This window comes from Bufo bufo, chromosome 8, assembly GCF_905171765.1.
Source record: "Bufo bufo chromosome 8, aBufBuf1.1, whole genome shotgun sequence".
Lineage (NCBI taxonomy): Eukaryota > Metazoa > Chordata > Amphibia > Anura > Bufonidae > Bufo > Bufo bufo.
This window is the reverse complement of record NC_053396.1, coordinates 203,987,931-204,006,831: the sequence shown is the minus strand read 5'-3', so window position 1 is coordinate 204,006,831 and position 18,901 is coordinate 203,987,931. Positions and strand designations below refer to the sequence as shown.

The 18,901-nt window shown below is 42.2% G+C and overlaps 1 pseudogene; it reads left to right on the top strand.

Annotated features, from left to right (window-relative positions):
- The window catches only part of LOC120978191, a 51,007-nt pseudogene extending 33,843 nt beyond the window's left edge, over positions 1–17,164 (top strand).
- The last annotated feature ends 1,737 nt before the right edge of the window (positions 17,165–18,901 follow it).

Sequence of the window (18,901 nt, the reverse complement as noted above, 5' to 3'; positions counted from 1 at the left end):
AGGTAATAAACATTTGTATTGACCACAAAGACTGCAAAGTAAAACCCCCAAATCCCTAGTGTTCTAATATCTACATAATCATCCCAGTATCTTCTATCTGCCACAATAAATGGGGGTCTGGCCCACGGGTTAGTAATGCTAACTCCTAGGTCTTGTGCTCTGCTTGAAGATCAGTTAGTAGATGCTTGTCCATACAGTGGGGCAAAAAAGTATTTAGTCAGCCACCAATTGTGCAAGTTCTCCCACTTAAAAAGATGAGAGAAGCCTTTAATTTTCATCATAGGTATACTTCAACTATGAGAGACAGAATGGGGGGAAAGAATACAGGAAATAACATTGTAGGATTTCTAATGAATTATTGGTAAATTCCTCAGTATAATAAGTATTTGGTCACCTACAAACAAGCAAGATTTCTGGCTCTCACAGACCTGTAATTTCTTCTTTAGGAGGCTCCTCTGTCCTCCACTCGTTACCTGTATTAATGGCACCCGTTTGAACTTGTTATCAGTATAAAAGACACCTGTCCACAACCTCAAACAGTCACACTCCAAACTCCACTATGGCCAAGACCAAAGAGCTGTCGAAGGACACCAGAAACAAAATTATAGACCTGCACCAGGCTGGGAATACTGAATCTGCAATAGGCAAGCAGCTTGGTGTGAAGAAATCAATGTGGGAGCAATTATTAGAAAATGGAAGACATACAAGACCACTGATAATCTCCCTCGATCTGGAGCTCCACGCAAGATCTCACCCCGTGGAGTCAAAATGATCACAATAACGGTGAGAAAAAAATCCCAGAACCACACAGGGGGACCTAGTGAATGACCTGCAGAGAGCTGGGACCAAAGTAACAAAGGCTTCCACCAGTAACACACTACTCCGCCAGGGACTCAAATCCTGCAGTGCCAGATGTGTCCCCCTGCTTAAACCAGTACATGTCCAGGCCCGTCTGAAGCTTGCTCTGGAGCATTTGGATGACCCAGAAGAGGATTGGGAGAATGTCATATGGTCAGATGAAACCAAAGTAGAACTTTTAAAACTCAACTCGTCGTGTTTGGAGGAGAAAGAATGCTGAGTTGCATCCAAAGAACACCATACCTACTGTGAAGCATGGGGGTGGTAACATCATGCTTTGGGGCAGTTTTTCTGCAAAGGGACCAGGACATCTGATCCATGTAAAGGAAAGAATGAATGGGGCCATGTATCGTGAGATTTTGAGTGAATGCCTCCTTCCATCAGTAGGGGCGTTGAAGATGAAACGTGGCTGGGTTTTTCAGCATGACAATGATCCCAAACACACTGCCCAGGCAACAAAGGAGTGGCTTCGTAAGATGCATTTCAAGGTCCTGAAGTGACCTAGCCAGCCTGCAGATTTCAACCCCATAGAAAACCTTTGGAGGGAGTTAAAAGTCCGTGTTGCCCAGCGACAGCCCCAAAACATCACTACTCTAGAGGAGATCTGCATGGAGGAATCGGCCAAAATACCAGCAACAGTGTGTGAAAACCTAGTGAAGACTTACAGAAAACCTTTGACCTCTGTCATTGCCAACAAAGGGTTTATAACATAGTATTGAGATGAACTTTGTTATTGACCAAATACTTATTTTCCACCATCATTTGCAAATAAATTCTCTCATAGTTGAGTTACCTATGATGAAAATTACAGGCCTCTCTCATCTTTTTAAGTGGGAGAACTTGCACAATTGGTGGCTGACTAAATACTTTTTTGCCCCACTGTACCCCTGACATTTTCCATATGGAGAAGCTCTTATTATTATACAGTAGGACCATTTCTTCCAGAACCATCATAAATACATAAAACAGACATTAAAGACTGTTGTTATGGTGAGGAGTTGCTTGCTTCAGTCCTCCTGCTTGGCAGGAAATTATTCCTTTGGCCCCTTATTAGAAGTTGGACAACCACTGATCATAAAGTTATGGCATGTTGTAGTCAGTTTGACTCACAGTCCTGCCTGCCATATAAAGGTATAGATTGGTTACAGCGTACATGTCCTTCTCATAAGTGTTGTCTAGATTAGAAAGCCAATTTTCATCTACCAAATTAGGGAGTTGATCTATTTTCAGGATGCTTATCTTTTGGCCAGTGGTCACAAAGAACCTCTCTTACTCTGGAGGACCGGTCCTGTCCTGCCCTGAATTGCACATATATTTATGCTTATTTTGACCTGTGGAGGTGCTGCAGGGAAACTCAGCACCTATTGCCATGATTCCCCACAGATTGCAGCTGATCGCTGATGATCCCAGTAGGGGACAATTTATGATCAGCTTATGGTCAACAGACCCTCCTAACACATAGGGATTGTCCTAAGGCTGTGTTCACACACTGCAGCCGTCTTGTGCTTTTCTTGCAATGGCCTTCCAAGAAATTTACTATTATTTACTATTATTTACTATTATTTCAGCAAACTCTGGTAAAACCGTGCTTCAACATAAGCGCAAACTCTGAGTCTAAGCAGAGAACCACTGATGTTCTTCACACAGCATCAAATCAGGTGTAAGCTCATACCTCCCATGACTCCCAAATAAAAGGTTTCATTTTCCAAAGGCTTTTTTAGGATGTGGATACAGTTGAATGCTATGGCAGAGCAGGGAAGCATTAGCCACTGGATGCAGGCTGGTGTAATGCCCACCTCTGCCACGCCACTGACAGCAAGCTGGGAAGGGCCTGTGGCCTAGGCTGATGTATTAAATGTGGAAACTTAGGTGACTTAGGTGAGTATTTATTTTGTTTTCTTTTTTTTTACATTGTTACTTTTTGGGGCACTTTACCTATGAATGGTGCCATAAGAGAACATTTAACTGGCTGAGGGGCACTAAGGGAGCATTGCTACTGTTTAGGGCCAGAAAGGGCCATTATTAATGTGAGAAGGGCACTAAACGGGCATTATCACATTACATGCTGTACCACCCGTATTCCCTTTTTTTGGGGGGCATAAGAGATTTGGTTCATTTAGTCAAATGTCTTTTAAATGGGAATATGGTCAACTACAGTACTGTAGAAATGTTTTAGGCAGGTGTTGAAAAAGTGCTGCAAAGTAAGAATGCCTTAAAAATAGATATTCATATTTTTATCAATTAACAAAATACAAACGGAATGAACAAGATAGAAATCTAAATGAAATTAAAATGTAATTGCCTTCAACACAGTATCATTTCTTCTAGGTACACTTGCACACAATTTTTGAAAGAACACAGCAGGGAGGTTGTTCTACGCATATTGGAGAACTAACCCCAGATCTTCTTGCAGTGTCCTGGCGCGCGCTGCAAAACATTGAAAATGTTGTATAGGGAGTGTGAGGTTCAAAGTGGCTAGGCAGGGCTGGCTCCATCCCCTCCTCTTCAGGAGTAAATAGAGAGAGTCTAGAGTTGGCTGCAGTGAAGTAAACGACTAGAGCAGAAATGAGAAGATCCTGAAGGAAGAACAGCAAAGTGTCAGCCCTCAGAAGGAAGAAAACTTACAGAACATTTGGTCACACAAAATGGACTCCAGACTACTTTGGCAGAAGGTAATTGTCTCCATCCAGTCACCCGCATTCACACACACCCTGTGGTTCTGTCGCATCAATCTGTGGATGTAGGCTTGCTCCAATCCTTTTGTCTCTTCATGGAATCCCAGAAAAAACACCATTAATCCTGATTAAATCACCAACTCCATTTGCTAAAATGCGTCCCCAAACTTGCAACAAACCTCCACTATGATTCACTGTTGCCTAATGTACGATTCTCTGGCCATTTGCAAAACAAACTGCTTGTGTTACAGCCAAATATTTCTAATTCATGTGGGGTGCAGAATAATGGCAGCAGGTCCTGTGGACTGATGAGTTGAGATGAGCAAAATTTTCATAAATTTGATTTGGATGCTTCACCGAATTTTTCCCACAAATTTGCTTTGTTCCAAATTAATTAGTCACGAAGCACATTAATAAACTATATACCAGCCTGCAGGGAGAGTTCTTAGATAGCTCTGTGCCCTTTACAGGAATTGATGCAAAGTGGATCGCCTCCTATGGATCCCTTCAGCTTCAGATTACAGAGCCTGCACAGTCCCTGCACTGTCTCTGCAGTCTCTCTATGCTCCCCCTATGCTTACCCTCCTTATGATCTTCCTACACTGTCCCTGCACTATCCTTGCAGTCTCCCTATCCAATATTCCACAATTAAGGGCTTCTTGAACACTTTACATAGCACTTTTCACATCTCTTATTGTGCTCAGATCTCAGTGAAATGGCGGAGACTGCACGAGATGAGGCTCTTAAATGGCTGTGACATCACAAGGGATGGCTATCTGCTGAGCTGATTGGCTGGCTGCATAGCATTATGGGTCACATTGGGTTTACGGGGTTCTTACTTTCACTTTGTAATGTGAAGCCACCATTTTCAGAAAAAAAAAAAAAGATTTGTTACCATGAAGCGTTAGGAAATTCAGCTTCGTGGCAATCCTGCAATAAAAACAAACAAACCCTCAAACGGCTATGTGATCAGAAAAATAAAAAAAAGTTATGGCTTGGTCAGAAAGGAGTAAAAATGCATCTCCCTGTCAATCAACCAATGAAAGAGTGGGCTTTAACGGAATAGAGTTAGAGTGCTAGGGATCACTCTTGGTGCATTTAAGAGCCCATTTACATATCGAATCAAACATGTGTAACACCCAACCTCTTGAGACACTAATTGCCGTTGACTTATTGGCAACTGTGTTTTATCATCATCATCCACCTCGTGAAACACTAATTGCCGTTTCCCACCATCATCTTCTTCTGACTGTGGATGCTCAAGAGTTTGGGAATCAGTGCACAAGATCTCCTCCTGTCCCTCTTCAAGCGGGCTTGGCGAGAGGCCCAAATCAAGGAATGGCGATGAAAAGAGCTCCTGGGAATAAGACTCTCCATGGTGGGAGCAAGGAGGATTAGGGTGAGAATTCTGTTGACCAGACTCTTGGCTACTGAGACTGGACTTTGTGGAAGACAGGTTGGTGCTTAACTGACTGGAAGCATTATCTGCTGCAATTCAACTAACCACGTGGTCGCACTGGTGTGATTTCGAGAGTGTTGTCCTGCGCCGCCCTGCAAACTGGTACATGAAGCTAGGTATCGTGGATGAGTGTGTTTCTTGTGCTCTGGCAGCAGGCACAGTTTCACCGCAAATAAATTACACTGAATGTTACAGATATTTAGGATGTGCTAATGTTATACAGGAGATGTAGCACAGGTAATGTCGCTGTCAGCAGCGGCCAAAACAATTGCGCTGAATATCACAGATATTTAGGATGTGCAAATGTAACACAACAGATGTAGCAGAGGTTGTGTCACTGTCAGCAGTGGCCAAACAATTGCACGCAATTTAGCGCAGGTTGCACTAATAATATATATGGCAGCCAGATAAAACAATAGCCTGTAAAAGGACTTTTGGGTCTCTAACACCTTTCAACACTAAACCCTGCCAAAAAGAAAAAAACAATTCCTGTCCCTACACTATCTGTCCCTTCTGCTGCAGCTCGCCCTGACTAAGACTGAGCCGAGCCACGTGTCATCGGGTGCTATATAGCACCCAATGACACGTTCTGGACAGCCAATCACTGTAATGCCAGTAACCAACATGGCTACGGCATAACAGTGAGTGCCTGCACTTCCCCGCACGTTTATTGGCTGCGTAGCAGCCAACAAACATGCGGGGAGGAGACTCGAACATCGTGCTCGAGCACGCGCTGTGTTCGGTCGAACACTGCGATGTGCCGAGCATCGCGATGCTTGAGTCAAAACGGTGTTCGGCCGAGCATGCTCGCCCAACACTAGTTACCACTTCTGCACCCTGCTACTGTCTTTATTGGTCTAATCTCATTTCATCTTATGCATTTATTCCAGGTCCTATACACTGTGCATTTCTAATGTTATGTAACTGTTCATGTAATGTGCCTGGTTCACCAGAAGGTGGCAGAAAACACGGCAGAGCTATACTTATAGAATGGAACCTTTCATTCCATTCTAACCCCCCTCTGGAGTCCTACTTCCTTCAGGAAGGGTGGGACAGAAGTTCTAGTCAGTCTAGCTTACCCCCAGCTAGGTAAAGGTTGTGCAAGGGCCCGTCTCTTCTGGATGTGCCCATGCCAGCCAGAGCACCTTAAGCTGTGCTGGCCATGGAGGCCAAAGCTTGAAGCCTCAGGAGCCAGGAGGAAAGTTCCCTGGCATAACCTAGAGTCAGACTACAAAGTGAAGTCCAGCATACAGAAGAAGCTGAGTTATACAGCCAGCCTGTCAGTACAGCAGATTCAGAGAGAAACAGATATAGCAGAGTGGAGTTTGCCTGCCAGTTTAATGCTAAAGCCTGCTGGAACCCATCCAAAGCTTGTTTACCATTTTGGAGAACGCTTATGCAAAGTAAAGCTGCCATTGAACTTCATCTCAAGGTCTGGACTCAAGTTATTCTTTTATCCCTTAATTCTTCCACCTATTTATTGCTTTGGAGCCAAAGCCTGGGGTCCGGCCGTATCCAGGTAGGAGCACCGTGACACACATATAGAGATATTTTAGGCCGCACTATACCACTCGGCATTCCTACACCTGGGTCGCATAATAGAGGGCCCTAGGGGAAGGCGCCCATTGCACATGAACCAGATTTATCACAGTAGCTTAGGCTGGATGATAAAAGCGATCATGGCTAGACACTTTAGTCTCACTTTATACCAACTATTGGTTGGCCTACTTTATGACAGAATTTTTACAACAGAATGTGGCGCGATTTTGGCACTGAACATTGCATTTAAGATAATGCCCTCTTCCTGCAAAGTTTTGCCTCCTTTAAGGATAGGGGCAGATACTTTCACTAAACCTAGATGTGCCAAATTGCTCCACATTTTTACACAATTTATGCCAAAATCTAGGTACATTCACAGTAGTAAATGTGGGAGAGACAAATATTTCCATACAACATATTTACAATAGTAGCATTTCACAAGAAGAACCTTACACCAGCACTGTAACTCAAACAGGTGGAGAATGAGGTATAAAGCAACTTGACTCCATCAGGACCTGGGCAGTGCACCGTCATAGAATTTACTAAGAATTGTTCAGTGTAACCAAGGGGGTTTGAGGATGTGATCTCATTTGTCAGAGATTGAACATGAGCAATGTCCCTAAATATACCAGTAATTTCACCAGAAAGAATGTCTGAAAATAATCGAGAGTTCTTGAATGAACAAGTCTGAGATCGTCGTAATCCCTTTGAGATGATAGGGGGAGTGAAATGGACATTGCATAAAGTAACTCCTCTAACACAAGTAAAAATTGAGGAGGGGTGACATTTGAGAGACTGGTAGACAGTTATAAGTATTATCAGATTTTGGAGCCAAGGGTGCACTTCATTTTTGTTTAATAAATTATTTGCAGTTATCCCTATACTTACTGTATTTTTGAACATGAAATGCAAAACAAAATGTCTCTAGTGGTCGAAATAGAGAGACCAATGTTAAGAGTAGAGTCTCTTTTTTTGGTGGCCTAGACTAGTTTCTTCTTTCTTGGTGGTCTAGGGTAGTGACTCCTTTCTTGGTGGTCTAGGGTAGTGACTCCTTTCTTGGTGGTCTAGGGTAGTGACTCCTTTATTGGTGGTCTAGGGCAGTGACTCCTTTCTTGATGGTCTGTGTATAATATTTTGTCTAAGATGGTCTAAGCGTGGGGGTTCATACTTGGTAGTCTAGGGCAGGAGGGTAAAGATATTTTTCCTTGGTAATCTAGTGTACATTATGAAGGATTAACGTATTTTTCCCTTGTGGCCTTGTGTAAATAAGAAGTTTGTACCTGGTGCACAGAATGTCAAGCTTCCCCACTTGCCCGCCACTTATTAACAGTGCTGAGCACTGGGGAAGAGAAGACTGTACGGCTGTGAACGAGCTGAGTGCTTTATGAATTGTCTACCTAATGATGGAAGCAGTTGGGGGATCTGCTACTTTCAGGTGTATTATAAGATGCAAAAAATTTTTGGAAGATTTTTTTTCTTGCTAAAAAGCCACTCTATTAGTTAATAAAATACAGAACATACTAAAGATCAAAAACTATATGCAGACATATGGGGAAAACTATAAGCGAGATATTATCCATCCACAGTACACTCAACCGCCTGAGCATTCATCTGGGACAATCCATTAATGAGGACGTGATCCTGTTCTGGTCTTCTTGGCCCGGGGGACCTAATTATCATTATTAACCCATAGTTACTAGTATATATAATCTCACACGTAACCTAATGATCAGCAATTAAACACAGATAAATCACCACTGGTTCTAACATCTGGACCTGTTTTTAGGGATCCCTGTTGAAAGTTATTGCTGTAATTGCTCTCTACTTGTCTTTAACCAGACTTACAAAAAATAAAGAAGCATTCGTTTTTTAACCATATTTTTCTTTATTTGGATTTTAACAAATTAAAATCCATAAATTAATTCATTAAATTGTGATAAATAATATTAGGATATTAGAAAAAAACTAGAATGAAAACAAAGCAAATAATTATGCAATATGTTATTTTCATCACAAAATGAATTACATAATTTTTTAAAACATGAAAAATGTAATCTAACCATTCTTCATATAGCACACCACAAAATTAACAATAAGTTACAATACAGTACAGTAGTAATAGAAGTAGTAGTTGTGATAGTAGACATAGTAGTAGTAGTAGTGGTAGTAATAGTAGTGGTAGTAGTGGTAGTAATAGTAGTGGTAGTAGTAGTAGTAGCAGTAGATCTAAACACGTGATTTCTTACGATCATGTGATTCTCCAGCTTCATTGGGCGTGTTCGTATATAAGATTTCACAGAGGCACAGGTTTTACAGATAATTATATTTATTGGATTCATGGTGATTGGTTGGTTGGTGTATTTTACCTATGTCCCCCAGTGATGATGCCACCCCCAGAGGAAGGTTCGCCGAAATGCGCATCAGGGCTGGCGCGATCCTGGAGGGAGCACAGCATGGGTAATTGTTCTCTGTCCAATTGATTATTGTATGCTGTCATTGCACATGCACTTTATTTATTTTTCCACTAGAGTATACGGACATATATATGAACTGTTATCCGCTGTGTTCTTTCTCCAGATGATGTCGCTTCTTCCCTGCACTTGAATCTCCTCCTTTTTTAATCATGTACAGTTGCAAGAAAAAGTGTGTGAACCCTTTGGAATGATGTGGATTTCTGCACAAATTGGTCATAAAATGTGATCTGATCTTCATCTAAGTAACAACAATAGACAATCACAGTCTGCGTAAACTAGTAACACACAAATAATTAAATGTTACCATGTTTTTATTGAACACACCATGTAAACATTCACATTGCAGGTGGAAAAAGTATGTGAACCCCTAGACTAATGGCATCTCCAAGAGCTAATTGGAATGAGGTGTCAGCCAACTGGAGTCCAATCAATAAGATGAGATTGGAGGTGTTGGTTACAGCTGCCCTGCCCTATAAAAAACACACACCAGTTCTGGGTTTGCTTTTCACAAGAAGCATTGCCTGATGTGAATGATGCCTCGCACAAAAGAGCTTTCAGAAGACCTACGATTAAGAATTGTTGATTTGCATAAAGCTGGAAAGGGTTATAAAAGTATCTCCAAAAGCCTTGCTGTTTATCAGTCCACGGTAAGACAAATTGTCTATAAATGGAGAAAGTTCAGCACTGCTGCTACTCTCCCTAGGAGTGGCCATCCTGTAAAGATGACTGCAAGAGCACAGTGCAGACTGCTCAATGAGGTGAAGAAGAATCCTAGAGTGTCAGCTAAAGACTTACAAAAGTCTCTGGCATATGCTAACATCCCTGTTAGCGAATCTACGATACATAAAACACTAAACAAGAATGGATTTCATGGGAGGATACCACAGAGGAAGCCACTGCTGTCAAAAAAATACATTGCTGCACATTTACAGTTTGCACAAGAGCACCTGGATGTTCCACAGCAGTACTGGGAAAATATTCTGTGGACAGATAAAACCAAAGTTGAGTTGTTTGGAAGAAACACAGAACGCTATGTGTGGAGAAAAAGAGGCACAGCACACCAACATCAAAACCTCATCCCAACTGTGAAGTATGGTGGTGGGGACATCATGGTTTGGGGTTGCTTTGCTGCGTCAGGGCATGAACGGATTGCTATCATCGAAGGAAAAATGAATTCCCAAGTTTATCAAGACATTTTGCAGGAGAACTTAAGGCCATCTGTCCACCAGCTGAAGCTCAGCAGAAGATGGGTGTTGCAACAGGACAACGACCCAAAGCATAGAAGTAAATCAACAACAGAATGGCTTAAACAGAAGAAAATACGCCTTCTGGAGTGGCCCAGTCAGAGTCCGGACCTCAACCTGATTGAGATGCTGTGGCATAACCTCAAGAAAGCGATTCACGCCAGACATCCCAAGAATATTGCTGAACTGAAACAGTTCTGTAAAGAGGAATGGTCAAGAATTACTCCTGACCGTTGTGCACGTCTGATCTGCAACTACAGGAAACGTTTGGTTGAAGTTATTGCTGCCAAAGGAGGTTCAACCAGTTATTAAATCCAAGGGTTCACATACTTTTTCCACCTGCACTGTGAATGTTTACATGGTAACATTTAATTCTTTGTGTGTTGTTAGTGTAAGCAGACTGTGATTGTCTATTGTTGTGACTTAGATGAAGATCAGATCACATTTTATGACCAATTTGTGCAGAAATCCATATCATTCCAAAGGGTTCACATACTTTTTCTTGCAACAGTATGTTATATATGTTTTTTGAAATTATGTAATAAACTGATATTGAATTACAAGCGGTCTGGTAGTGTTTTATAGGTTTAATAATTTACTGTTATATTGGTAGTAGAAGTAGTAATAGTGGTAGTAACAGTAGTAATAGTGGTGGTGGTAGTAGTTGTAGTAGTAGCAGTGGTGGTAGAAATCATAGAACTAGTAGTAGTGGTGGTGGTAGTAGTGATCATTGTAACAATGCTGGTGGTAGTCATAGTAGAATTAGTGATGGTAATAGTAGTAGTGTATAATGTAGTAAAAAAGTTTTGATAATTGTGATTAGTTTCGAGCGAAGCGGAATTCGGTCCAAAGTTTAGGAAAACTTAGATTCTAAACAAATCCAAATGCCCTTGCGTTTTGTGGTAACAAATTACGACATCACCCATAATGCCGTGCAGCCAGCCGATCTGCAGATAACCATCCCCTGTGATGTCACATTCCTCATCCCGCTCAGTCCCTGCCATTGTCCTGTGAGCTGAGCATAGGGAGAGACGTGGCAAGTGTTCGTGCACTATGGGCAGTATAGCTGCAAACAGTTTTTAAGAACAATATTGAACAGGGTGCGTGAAGGAATATTGTATCGACGTGTGCATCAGTGTGCAGTGCACCGACATTCATAGCTAATCCGTTCTGCTAGTGATACATTTACTGTGCCTCAGTATTAAAAGCAGGTGTAATATATTGCTGTATGCATCACTGTCAAGCACACCGACATTCATAGTTAATCCATTCTGTTAGTGAAACAGTAACTGTGCCTTATTATCAAAGGCAGGGGTACTATATCGCTGTGTGCATCACTGTGCAATGCACTGCATCATTCATAGTTAATCACTGTAAAGTGCACTGACATAGTTAATCCGTTCTGTTAGCAAAACAGTGACTGTGCCTTAGTATCAAAGTTAAGTGTAATATATTGGAAGAATTAATATATCGCCATGTGCGTCACTGTCAAGTGCACTGACATTCATAGTTAATCCATTATGTTAACGATACAGTTGTTATACACTATGGTCAACAGACAGGTGACAGGCCCTCCAAAGGAACGAACTTTGGAAAAATCCTGCTGTAGCTGGCACAAGTAGCAGAGGAAGACGGGAAGGGATGGTAGCAGCAGCAGCAACAGGCCAGAGGTGCCACTGTCATCCAGCGGTCGTGTTTTGACCAACAATCCAGCTATACTGGAATGGTTGACTCGCTCTTCACATTCCTCTCAAGTTACAACAGATACACACAGCCAGGAATAAGTGGGTTCCTCTGACACCACTTGTAGCTGGCATGGCCAAGGAACTGCCTCTATGCCCTCACCTGTCCTGAACCTGACTCTTGCTTTGGCTGCTCCTTCTGCTAGCCCAGTAATGTATGCCATCTGATCTGCTTCAATTTTCAGCAATAAAGAGCTTTGTGAGTACAGTCAGCAGTTATAGGCCAGCCCAGACTTGGAGGTGAGGTCCGCTGTGAACTCCTTTAGGTATGCAACTACCGATGATGATAGTCCGATGGGAGCACATGTTGCGAGAGGTCAGGAACATGTGCATGAGACAGGTGAAGGTGACAAAAGTGAAGAGCAAACATATGTAGATGATTATGTACTTGGCAGTATGGGAATTTTTTACAAAGTCTCTGGGATGTTAGTGTAGCAGTAAGCAGGATATGTGGGCAGAAGGTGAGGTGCGGCCAGGGTGCGTCACCATAAAGTGGCTTTGGAAAACTATGCCACTCATTTAGTATTACAGCCTGATGCAGCAACCACTGCATCTTCCACCGGCCCACACCCCCTCTCCAGAAGTCAGGGTTTATCAACGTCAGCAGAAAGAAGCTGCCAATCCTTCCCATCGACTTCAGTGTCGTCTATTGCTTCTGATGCTCCTTCTCCTCCTTCTTCTGTCACTTGTTGTGACAGCAATTAATCACCGAGGTGATTGCAAAAAGGCAGCAGTATGTGTGCACTCATCCAACAGCGCAGAAGCTGAATATTCACCTGGCCAAGTTGCTGGTACTACAGTCTTTCCCTTTCCATGCAGTTGACTCTGCACCTTTCAAAGAGCTGATGGCTGGTGCCCATCCAAGGTGGAGAGTCCCAAGCCAACATTAATTTTCCAAAAGAGCTGTACCAGCCCTGCACACATACGTTGAGCAGAAGGTGGGCCAGTCCTTGTGCCTCTCAGCGTCTGGTAGAGTTCACGCCATCGTTGAGGTATGGAGTTGTAACTATGGTCAAGGATAATATATGTCGTTTACAGGCCACTGGGTAAATGTTGTTTTCCGGGCCAGGCACACCAGCAACTTGGCCAGGTGATGGCAATGGTGCCTCCGCGTTGTAATGCTGGGATTTCTGCACCAATGTTCTCCTCTGCCTCTTCATCCTCCACCTTATCCTCACCCTACCTTCTAGGCACAATCCACAGTGGTTCTCCTATGCAAAGCTAGGCATTGTAACGCAGTTCTGTACCTCATCAGCCTGGCCACACCGGGTAGGAACTGCTCTGTGTCATCAATAAAGAAATCGAATGCTGGCTGTCTCCTCGGCAACTGAAGATGGGAACCATGGTTACTGATAACGGAAAGAACATTTTGTGCGTCAGTGAGAGCTGACCCATGTGCCCTGCATGGCACAAGTCCTCATTCTCATTGTCAGCCAGTTCCTCAAGTCTTCCACTGAACTGCAAGAGCTGTTTAAAATGTGTAAAACTGAGCATGCACTTCAGCCTCTCTTACTGTGCATAACACGCCCTCTTTGAGCCTACAGCTGGGACCCCTACCGATTACAAGAATGGGGGCCCTGTACCCCCTGAAGGCCCCTTGCTTCTCTCCTAAAATGACTGGAGCGTCCGATTGCATGCTGTACTCGGCTATCTCCAGAACTCCCTTACAAATGAATGGAGTAGCCGTTCACATGTGCGACCTGCCACTCTGGTCATTTTAGGGGAGAAACAGGGGGCCTGCATGAATACGGGGTCCCTGTTCTCATGATCGTTGGGGGTCTCAGCGGTAGGATAGGGGATAACTTGTACCCACTGGTATACCCCTTTTAAAAAAAGATCAAAAAGCTATATGTAGTATAAAATTGTATCATTAAATACTGTAGCAGGTACCACAAAAATTAAGCTTTCACATAGCTCCATCGACAGAAAAATAGAAACTTATGAAAATGCATACTACAGAGCCCTGCTGTGTGCCCAAACAGCGATTTATGACCACATAGGCGGTATTGCCGTTTTTCTCCTACTATCATCAAAATTTATAATTTTTCATTTATCATTTCCATGAGAATGTACTTTCCAAAATGGGGTCCTATCGGAGGTGTTTCTTTATAATAAAAAATACACAATGTGGTCCCTTATTTCTGAGGCCTGTTAAGGGGAGGTTTGGCATACCCCACACAACCTTAATGGCCCTGGTATGATTTACAAGCTTAGCAGAGATATGAAAATTTAGAAAATTGCAAATTTTAAAAAATTTTAAGTAAATTTTGGATTCTTTTAGAAATGTTGCGACCAAAATTTACCAGTGAAATAAAGTGAAAGTTGTCCTGTAAAACAATCTCTGATTTAATTGGATAAATAAAATAGTTTCAAAGTTATCATCACAAAAAGTGACCTGTCAGAATTTGAGAAATGAGGCTGCGTCCTGAGCGCCCAATGGTTAAAATCAGTTATTAAAATCTGTATCCAGAGTGTATAATTATGTCTAATAAAAAAACTGCACTAATTAACATCGTATCTGGAACCTTCCGCTGTGTGATGTATAAATAATTGACATTTGCCAATTATATTACATTAATCAGACTGCAGTAACTAGTACCGAGGGATTAATTATCAAGAACGCTCAGCATTATTTATAGACCTACGACATCGGAGAGCTCTATACGCTCTATACAAGAACATCACATCACAGTGGTTTCAGTGGTCACTTAAAATATAGTTCTTTAGATCGACCACAACAGTGGGGGAAAACATATCTAAAATACTGTATCATCACATGTTGAGTGTCTTGGAGATCCTATTCAAAAAACCATGGGTGTTAATGTGGAGTTAGGCTCCTTTTGCCGTTAAAACAGCCTCCACTCTTTTGGAAAGGTTTTTCCATGATATTTTGGAGTCTGTGGTGATGTGTGCCTATTTGGCCAGAAGAGCATTTATAAGGTCTTGCACTGATATTGAATAAGAAGGTTTGTCTCGACTCTTGGTTGGAGTTCCAGTATATTAAAAAGCTGTTTGGGTTGAGGTAAGGATTCCTTATTGTTTCTTGAGTTCCTCCACACCATATGTGTCACTTAATGTCTACATGTATCTCATTTTGTGCATAGGGGTACAGAGATGCTGGGACAGGAAAGTGTCTTCTCCAAACTGTTACCACCAAAGTTGAAAGTGACAACTGCAGATCTAGCACATTAGAAATTTTACAAAAGGACTTGTGACAAAGGTGGCGTTCTATGATGGTGTCACATTTGAAAGGCACTTTTCACCTCAATATTTAGCTTAGGGACAGCCACCGACAATAGAAGGCCCCTGTGCATGGGGTGCTAGCTGTAGACTACCTCATTCAAGTACTGTATATGCAGAAGATCCCTCACTGTAGTCCAGTACATGGTATCTAGTAGACAGAAGTAAGTATTTGTGCAGTGGGCCCTCTTATATGTGGGGCCCATGTACAGCTCCATGGATTATACAGTTGGGACATCCATCCTTTGTTGAGCTATAAAACCCATGAACAAGTTTAATTTGTCTCATGCACACAGTATATACATAGCATGCATGGTGAAGAAGGTGTGTCTAAAGAAGGGCACTATGCTGCCAAATGGTACCTCTGTACAGCACCAGGTTCTGGAGGCTTTTCCCCCCTAGAAATTCCATGGCTCCAGGATTGTCTTTACCAAACTTCCGTTCTAGGGCAGGTAAGTATAACATCTTCATAGGTCCTTCTAGGTAGGGTGGAGAATAAAAAAAATATTGGACAATCCCTTTAAGTCTAACTTTGCTTAAAGCCTGAAAATTCAGGTTAGATGCCAATAATGCATCTCTTTATCCATAATTTACCCAAGTCATTTTCTTGGAAAAACAAATGCTTTGATGCTCGTTTGGCCTCCATCTTCTTTCCGTGACGCTTCGGTTAATTCTCCACTTCTTAGTATGCTAATTCTTGTAGGGTCTGCTAAATGGCAATTCATCCTTGTACAGGTATATAGCATATATTAAGAAAAAAAGAATTGGACCAACCAGGCTGGCCGCAAGGCAGATGCATGTGGTATAGACAACATATGCTTAGCAGTAAATCAATTACTTTCCTTTATCCTGTATATTCATGGTAGAGTCTCTTTCCAGGAAATACAGCCGGATGACAAAGATGATTGGGAATAGGACCTCATTTTTTATCATACAAGGAATCACGGATGATCCACAGCTTCAGGTTATTATCTTCTACCTGGTTCTTCTAATTTATCTCACCACTCTCACTGGTAACATGACCTTCCTTTTACTGGTCTGCTTTGATCATCATCTCCACACTCCAATGTACATTTTTCTAGGTAATTTGTCCATCGTGGATATGTTATGTTCCACCATCACTCAGCATAATGTCCTTTTAAGCTTTCTTACTAAAGACAAGTCCATTTCTTACATTTCTTGCATGGCTCAGATGTACATGTTTGGATCTCTAACGGGTCATGAGTTATTGATATTGGCGGCTATGAGTTATGATCGTTACGTTGCCATCTGTAGACCACTCCTTTATCACAATATCATGAATAAGAGAACATGTCTTTTTCTGAACTCTGCCTGTTGGGCATGGGGATTTTTGCAAGTCATGCCACCACTTGGGGTATTCTACTCTTTCACTTGCTACTCTTCTGTGGTGATCAACCACTTCTTCTGTGACATCCTTCCATTGATGAAAATATCTTGTAACAACACTTCATTACTACAAATCTTATTTTTTTTGGAATGCTTAATTCTTATAGGCTGTACCCCATTGATTCTAACCTTTATTCCTTACATTTTTATTATTCGTAACATACTGAAGATCCGCTCCACCACTGGGAAACGTAAAGCTTTCTATACATGTTCTTCACACCTCACAGTTGTTCTGTTGCTCTACACTACTCTTTTTAGCCAGTATCTGTCATCAGATCTGAAAGACTCAACAAAACTGTTTGCTCTTTTTAACACGGCCGCAGTCCCTCTGCTAAATCCATTAATTTACAGTTTGAAAAATAAAGATGTTAAAGCGTCTCTCAAGCGCAAAATGGCGCTGCTTAAATTAAAACCCCAAAAGTTTTGTCCGCCCAAAGAACGACATACCTCAAAGGCAGTCCATGCAGCTGCTTCAGAGCCTAGAGACAAGCAGATTTTCCCCATCACTCTTAATGTCATCTCCTAATTGGTTATCTTGAGCAAAGCGAAAATCCTTTGAAAAAGAACAGAGAAACTCAGAACAAATGTGTAGGTCTAACAGGCACCTGTCCTCTTGTCCTTTGATGAATGGGGAAGAGGTTCTGACTTTGCCATGGGCTTTCTAAAATTCAGCACCATCAGACAGTCTATACAACCTTCCTTATTTTGAAGTATGACTTCTTTAGATGTTAATTGTATAATATTAAAATCCTCCCATTAATGAAATTTAATTCTGATACCTGATAATAAAAGGCACCCTTACTTGTGCTGTTCCTCTTGTCTGCTTACAGTAATGGGTTTACATATAAGGAGCCAAAATACTGTGCGCACATCATGCTAGGGAAGACATCTTATTCAAAAAGAAAAGAGAAATCTCAGCAGTGCCCTCTTCTCCCAATAGTCATATCAGGATAATCTTCTTTCCTTCAGTAGTAACATCAGCCTCTTACATTACCATACCATGTTATAACATGGTCCCGGGTTATAAGTGGTGTATCCCAAGGTTCAGTGCTGGGTCCTCTATTATTTAATGTATTTAATAATTTTATCGAGGACGGGATTAATAGCACCATTTCTATTTTTGCAGATGACACTAAGCTATGTAGTACTGTACAGTCTATGGGAGATGTCCATAAACTACAAGCTGACTTGGACACTCTGAGAGTTTGAGCATCAACTTGGCAAATGAAGTTCAATGTGGATAAATGTAAAGTTATGCATCTGGGTAGTAATAATCTCCGTGCTTCATATGTCCTAGGTGATGTAACACTGGGAGAGTCACTTATAGAGAAGGATTTGGGTGTCCTTGTAGATGGTAGATTAAATAACAGCATACAATGTCAATCAGCTGCTTCTAAGGCCACCAGGATATTGTCATGCATTAAACGAGGCATGGACTTGTGGGGCAGGGATGTAATATTACCACTTTACAAAGCGTTGGTGCGGCCTCATCTGGAATATGCAGTTCAGCTCTAGGCACCAGTCCATAGAAAGGACGCACTGCAGCTGGAAAAGTATAAAGGAGAGCAACTAAACTGATAAGGGGCATGGAGGGTCTTAGTTATGAGGAAAGATTAAAATAATACAATTTATTTAGTCTTGAGAAGAGACGTCTAAGGGGGAACATGATTAACCTATACAAATATATAAATGGGTCATACAAAAAATACGGTGAAAATCTGTTCCATGTAAAATCCCCTTAAAGGACAAGGGGGCACTGCCTTCGAAAAAGTTCAGTCTCCAGAAGCACTATAAACGTCCTATGGGTGGACGTCTATTTCTGACAGCACGTTTTAAAATGTCCTGTCAGAAATAGCAGCTGCACGCTAATCGTGCAGCTGCTGATCGGGTTGCCCGCTGTCAGTGACAGCAGGGCAACCCTAAGACAAGGCAGGGACAGTTCCCAGGTGTCCCTGCCTTCACGATCGCTGCAGACACAGCGCTCACCGAGCGCTGTGTCTGCAGAGAAGGAAGCGCTGTGCACTTCCTGTTCCGGTCCGGCGGTCATGTGACCGCCGTGACCGGAGAGTGCAGGAGCTGTGTGAGGTCTCAGAGACCTCGATCAGCCCTGCTCTGAGGCTGTACAGCGCTGGATTGCTGCTGTACAGCCTCTATAGGGGTGTATTTGTCCTGTAACTGGGGCTACTATGTCAGCCCCAGTTACAGGAGAAATCAACAGTGAAAAAAAAAAGAAAAAGTGAAGTAAATGTCCCCCAGAGGTCTT